The following is a 6,951-nucleotide window of genomic DNA, read 5'->3' on the forward strand; positions in this document are numbered from 1 at the left end:
TGTGCCTGAGGTCAATGTGTCGCGTACTGTAAAAGGGTCTATAGCTTTGCAACAGAAACATCAAACGCAAGACAAGAAGGGTCTGTATGCTTATGGATAATTCCTCTTTCCTTTCATCTAGGCAAGGCCAAACGAGTCAATTAATTGTTGTATAATTTTTCTAGTACCCAAAACGGAAATTGAATATCGACTCGTTTTCTTGTCTATGGTTGTCAAATTGAGTAACAGAAAACAAGTAACAACAAAATGTATTAAATGTTTATTTTTTCTTTTAGGTCATACCTGGAAGTACACGCCCCCTAATATATTATTCAGGAGAATAGCGGCAGTGTTTACAGTCTGGGTCGAGCTGCAGTATCAGCAGCACAGACAAGGTTGCCATGTTCGCGGTTTTCCCCCAAATTAGGCTTCTTTGAAAATGTATTGTTCGCGGATTGCACGTTTTTTGGACTACTAAATTGCACCGCCGCTGCAATGGCATTTCTCTTTTTTATTATCAATTAATTTCACTGTGCTGCTGTTGACTATCAGGTAGTGAAGCAGGCTGTTGTTGCTGAGTGAGTGAGTGTCGGCGAATAGCTTCGTATACAGTCATTGGAAGGGAGGGGTATGCCAGCTGTGAAACAGAAGAGTCGTCTGTTCTTTTGAGTTTTGATGTTGAGTCTTTGCCCGACAAAATGTTAGGATATATAAATTATCCTGTACGAGATTGTAAGCTGAATACATTACCTTGTTACAGGTGTCAAGTTTATGTGCATGTGGCAGCATTGTGTAGGAGGGAGGTTCCTAGGTGTGAGAAGTGTGCAGAAGGAAGGGCATGAGACAAAGGAATGTGTAGCATTGGGAAAATGAGTGGTATGTGTTAATTATAGGCGTGCCCATGGAGCTGGGGATCAGAAAATATCCTGTGCGAGGGAGGCAGGTTGAGGTTTCCAGGGTTAGAGTAGTGCAGAAGTTGTCATATGCTGAGGCAGTGAAGAAAGTAGAGGAAGATGGGTCAAGGGAGAGGGATCCTGAGAGGTGGTGCCAGTAGTAGATCTGTACCAGTACAGAGGGAGGGATCCTGAGAGGACTGGTGTCAGTAGTAGATCTGTACCAGTACAGAGGGAGGGACTGAGAGGTGGTGTCAGTAGTAGATCTGTACCAGTACAGAGGGAGGGATCCTGAGAGGACTGGTGTCAGTAGTAGATCTGTACCAGTACAGAGGGAGTGATTCTGAGAGGTGGTGTCAGTAGTAGATCTGTACCAGTACAGAGGGAGGGATCCTGAGAGGACTGGTGTCAGTAGTAGATCTGTACCAGTACAGAGGAAGGGATCCTGAGAGGACTGGTGTCAGTAGTAGATCTGTACCAGTACAGAGGAAGGGATCCTGAGAGGTGGTGTCAGTAGTAGATCTGTACCAGTACAGAGGGAGGAGTGGTGTCAGTAGTAGATCTGTACCAGTACAGAGGGATAGGCCAACAAGTGATATGTTTCAGTAAGATTGGATTTTTTTTCATTTATAGCAATGGTTATCAACTAAACTGCAGGGACAGAAGGTAAGTGGCAGAAAATGGAGGTTGTGATGTCTGCGAGACTTGTCATCAGAAGAGTTACAGGGTGTAGTAAGTGGTGGTGTCCCATCCTTTCAGGCTGTTGGCCTGAGCTATGACTAAATCTATTTAAATAGTGGAGTAGGGTGGTGTTTATTTTTTTGTGTATTTCATTTTAAATTGTTTGTTTATTAGTATAATTTTTTTAAAGTAATGTTAGATGGTATGGCATTTGTTTATTTATTTCAAGCAAAGTATAAGGGAGTAATACTCCAGTCTAGTAGGTTGGCGTTAATGCAACATTTATTGAATGCCAACCACTGTTAAACCTCATGGGGGAAGAGGGGCGGGCTGGACGGGTGTGTGTGTAGTACTGTTGAGCAGCCGATTAGACTACAATCACCCCATTAGAAGGTGGAAATCGTCATGCCAATCCCACCATTCATATGGTGAATGTGGTACCCCACACTTACTGGTGCATGCACCCTGTGTTAACCATTAATCGGGTGGTTGTATGGGGGGTGATAAGTGCCAGAATTAAGCCTCGTGAAGCTAAAAATACCTCTCACCAAGTCACCAAACGTCCTCCTATCGCCATAAAATACCGCCATGAATTAACATGGACTGTCAATGGAGACAATTTTTTTCCTATGGTGTCAAATTGCCAACGCGTTCACGTCATGTTCATGTCATGTGACACGTACACGTCATGTAGACGTGTCACTGACACATCACGTGTCAGTTTGTATGTTTATTATGGAAGATCTTACTATGAATGCCTTAAAAATGTCTACATGTGTAGACATTTTAGCTTAATATTAAAGATCTCACCATGAACACCTTACAAATGTTTACATGATGTCAATTTTTTTTTACATTGCCAGAGTAATCTAATCAATTTAATTTGTCAATTTAGCTAAAATAGCCATATCACCTCAATACAAAAATGATTAGGTTAGTTGATATCACGGCCGGCCACCTTTACTGTGCCTATTTCTCACATCAATACAGACAGAAGGGCTTCTTTGTTGGAGGTAGCCCTATTCAGAAATAAGAGGTAGCCTAGGTCTCTAGCATTCAAAACAACTCAACTCAATCTCTGACTTCAGTGTGTTCAAGACAACTGGGAAAACAGAAAAAGAGATCTCAGACTGAGATTTTTTCTTTTACGGTATTCTAGCTCGGAATTTTAATTCAGACACCCTGGCATCTTTCTCTGACCTGAACATCACTGATGTCATGATTTGACCCCCCCCCCCAGAGTTTCCTGTTTACTGGTTTAACGGACACAATCATTGTCACCATTCAATCCTTAGGCTCTGCATATTTCTGTAGAGATGTGGTTAAAAGCAGGGCTTGATTTGAAGGGGTGTGTGAGGATAGAGGCCTAACCCTTGTTATAGAGACAGATAAAAAGCATAGGCTACCCCTTGTTGGTTTAGCCTTAGAAAAAACCCCGGTCCAGATTATACAAAGCAATCTAGGCAAAAACAATGATTAACTCTTACGATTATATCCACATAGTCTACTAGCCTATCGAAGGTCTTGTTCTGACTCAACATGGTTTCTTGGTAGACCTATTTATGACAACACTCACTTTTAAATGAAAAGCAAGAGTCACTGTCACAGGGAAATATGGTTGTTTAATTAAATACGCCGCAATTAGTGGTAGGCTAGCATATTAGTGGTAGGCTATGCCTACAGCAAAATACCAAAAAGATAGGATCGTTATGGGTCTGTCCATAGACCACAAAGTTTAACAGATAAACATTTTTTTTATTCAGGAGAATCGCATTGAATCAGGCTATTCAATTTCAGTGCAGTTGCGTTCTTACGCATAACCGTAGTCTAAATGGAACTGAAAAACATCCCAGCCTGTTTTGATCACAGATCATGATAAAGCCTGAACATTTCATCTATATTTGTCATTGATTTAGCCCACAATCGCCTGCAGATTTGATACACACGAAGGCCTATATTTACTCTGGATTTGACAAACAATAGATTGACTAGGATCCTTTGACTTTTCCCCACATATTTGTTCCCAATTAGGCTACATGTAGTCCTATTGTGATGAATGATATTTACTATATTCTCCTTTTTTTTATTAACAGGCATCGGGGTAAAAACTAAAAATATGTTTCGATGCCCTCATTCACACATATTAATGTTACTTGGGGCGGCAGGGTAGCCTAGTGGTTAGAGCGTTGGACTAGTAACCGGAAGGTTGCAAGTTCAAACCCCCGAGCTGACAAGGTACAAATCTGTCGTTCTGCCCCTGAACAGGCAGTTAACCCACTGTTCCTAGGCTGTCATTGAAAATAAGAATTTGTTCTTAACTGACTTGCCTAGTAAAATAAAAAAAAGATAAGATTAGATTACAAAGCCAGCTCATTTCCACTCCATCCATATGCAAATACAAGTGATTCATACACTGGCTTGTCTGGCTGTCATGTTTTCATAATATTTAAATAATATTATTTCAGTAGTCCTCTATGACAACAACAAAAAACGTATGGCTCATTAATTGTGGTTGAATCTATTGTAGGTCCTAGGATACAACAATGAATAATGTTGAATTAACAAATACAATCAAGGGATACCTTTACAACAATGAACACCTTGTGAAACATCTGTGTAAACCAACCTGGCAATATTTAAGATTTAAATATATAAACTTAGTTATTTTTTAGGGTACGGGTGTGTCAATTTACTTTCAAAGATTTCCTGTATACTCACATGACAATCATAGCCTGAAATACTGCATTTTGGTGGGTGGAATAGAGAGGAGGTGGGTGCTGTGTGGGTGGGAGGTTCTGCCCGTCACTTGTTCTCAACAGGCAAGAAAACTTTCTTAGCAGATAATGACAACATGACAATAACAGTAGCTGTAGATGATGTAATGAAATGTTGGAGGGTGCTTGGTGATGAAGAACATCAGGTGGACCCATGTCTGGGTGTTGGGCAGAACCCCTAGGTCCTGGAGAACAGGTAATGGAGGACATCAGGTGGACCCATGTCTTGGTGTTGGGCAGAACCCCTAGGTCCTGGAGAACAGGTAATGGAGGACATCAGGTGGATCCATGTCTGGGTGTTGGGCAGAACCCCTAGGTCCTGGAGAACAGGAGCAGAGTTAAAGGGAACAGGGTAGGACACAGAGACGTAAACAAGCAAACACACAGGTTACAGGTTGATCAGGTATGTAGAAATACAGTTATTGAATGATTATATATGAATGTTTGATTAGACATGCAATATTGTTAATGGCAGACAGAAAAGAAAGGATACCTGTCTAATGTTTTATGTCAGTGGGGTTGATGAGAGAGGTAAGGGATGGTCCCTGGAAAAGATGAGGTAAGGGATGGTCCCTGGAAAAGATGAGGTAAGGGATGGTCCCTGGAAAAGATGAGGGAGGTAAGGGATGGTCCCTGGAAAAGATGAGGGAGGTAAGGGATGGTCCCTGGAAAAGATGAGGGAGGTAAGGGATGGTCCCTGGAAAAGATGAGAGAGGTGAGGGATGGTCCCTGGAAAAGATGAGAGAGGTGAGGGATGGTCCCTGGAAAAGATGAGAGAGGTGAGGGATGGTCCCTGGAAAAGATGAGAGAGGTAGGATGGTCCCTGGAAAAGATGAGAGAGAGGGGAGAGAGCGAGATTAGGATGTAGTCTATTTCAATCAACAACAAAAAAATACAAAGTAAACAGGTGATAGATAATTGAGTAATCTTGAATGCGAGTATATGATCAACGCTTACCTTCTATTCAGACAAGTTGACTCGCCTGGCCGCCCAGGCAGCAAAAGCATGCACTGCTTCTTGGAGGTTGAATTTTGTAAGACAACTTGTGCTCAATTGATATGGTGGCGAGTCCTTTGAGTCTCTCTTGACTAAATCTCCCAGTTGGTAACGCACGGGTTTCACAGCCTCCACCCGGCTCTCCCATCTCGTGGTGATGAGGGGTTTCACAGCCTCCACCCGGCTCTCCCATCTCGTGGTGATGAGGGGTTTCACAGCCTCCAACAGGCTCTCCCATCTCGTGGTGATGAGGGGTTTCACAGCCTCCACCCGGCTCTCCCATCTCGTGGTGATGAGGGGTTTCACAGCCTCCACCAGGCTCTCCCATCTCGTGGTGATGAGGGGTTTCACAGCCTCCACCCGGCTCTCCCATCTCGTGGTGATGAGGGGTTTCACAGCCTCCACCAGGCTCTCCCATCTCGTGGTGATGAGGGGTTTCACAGCCTCCACCAGGCTCTCCCATCTCGTGGTGATGAGGGGTTTCACAGCCTCCACCCGGCTCTCCCATCTCGTGGTGATGAGGGGGTTTCACAGCCTCCACCAGGCTCTCCCATCTCGTGGTGATGAGGGGTTTCACAGCCTCCACCAGGCTCTCCCATCTCGTGGTGATGAGGGGTTTCACAGCCTCCACCCGGCTCTCCCATCTCGTGGTGATGAGGGGTTTCACTGCGAGTCCATCTTTTACGTGCACTTAAAGCAAGGCCCCAGCGGTGTGTAGATCTGGATAAAAATGTATAAATCTCTTGGATGGTGTTAAAAAAAAAACTCACCGCCTCAAAGCAACACGATGCTGCATCAGAGAGAACCAGGTTCAGCGAGTGAGCGCTGCTTGGCACAAAAAAGGCCCTCTGATTGATATCCTACACTCTTTTGATCTCCGCTGTGCCTGCCCCGCATATTTGCCCCGTTGTCATACCCCTGCCCGCTCATGTCCATGATGGCGATGCGATGTTTCCGTAGTTTTGAGATGAGCAACTCGGTCATGCCCACCCCGTTGAGTCAAGCAGTTCACTAAACTCCAGGAAGTGCTCTCTCGTGCGCACTGACCCATCATCCTCGGTTGAAACAAAATGCACCACCGTAGTCATCTGCTCTGTTTTGATCTTGTCTGGCGTGCAATCCAAAATTAGGTAAAATGTTTGTTTATATGATGATGATCCCATATAAACAGACACATCTGTGACACACACATTCTATATCACCTTTACTCCACACACAGAGACGTGTAGAAAGCTCTCCCTTGCCCTCTATTTGGTCAATCTGACCACAATTCTATCCTCCTGATTCCTGCTTACAAGCAAAAATTAAAGCAGGAAGCACCAGTGACTCGACCTATAAAAAAGTGGTTAGATTAAGCAGATGCTAAACTACAGGGCTGTTTTGCTATCACAGACTGGAATATGTTCCGGGATTCTTCCGATGACATTGAGGAATACACCACATCAGTCACTGGCTTTATCAATAAGTGCGTTGTTGACATCGTCCTCACAGTGACTGTACGTACATACCCCAACCAGAAGCCATGGATTACAGGCAACATTCGCACTGAGCTAAAGGGTGGAGCTGCCGCTTTCAGGGTGCGGGACTCTAACCTTGAAGCGTATCAGAAATCCTGCTATGCCTTCCGA

Source organism: Oncorhynchus tshawytscha, linkage group LG12 (assembly GCF_018296145.1).
Source record: "Oncorhynchus tshawytscha isolate Ot180627B linkage group LG12, Otsh_v2.0, whole genome shotgun sequence".
NCBI classification, from domain to species: Eukaryota; Metazoa; Chordata; class Actinopteri; order Salmoniformes; family Salmonidae; genus Oncorhynchus; species Oncorhynchus tshawytscha.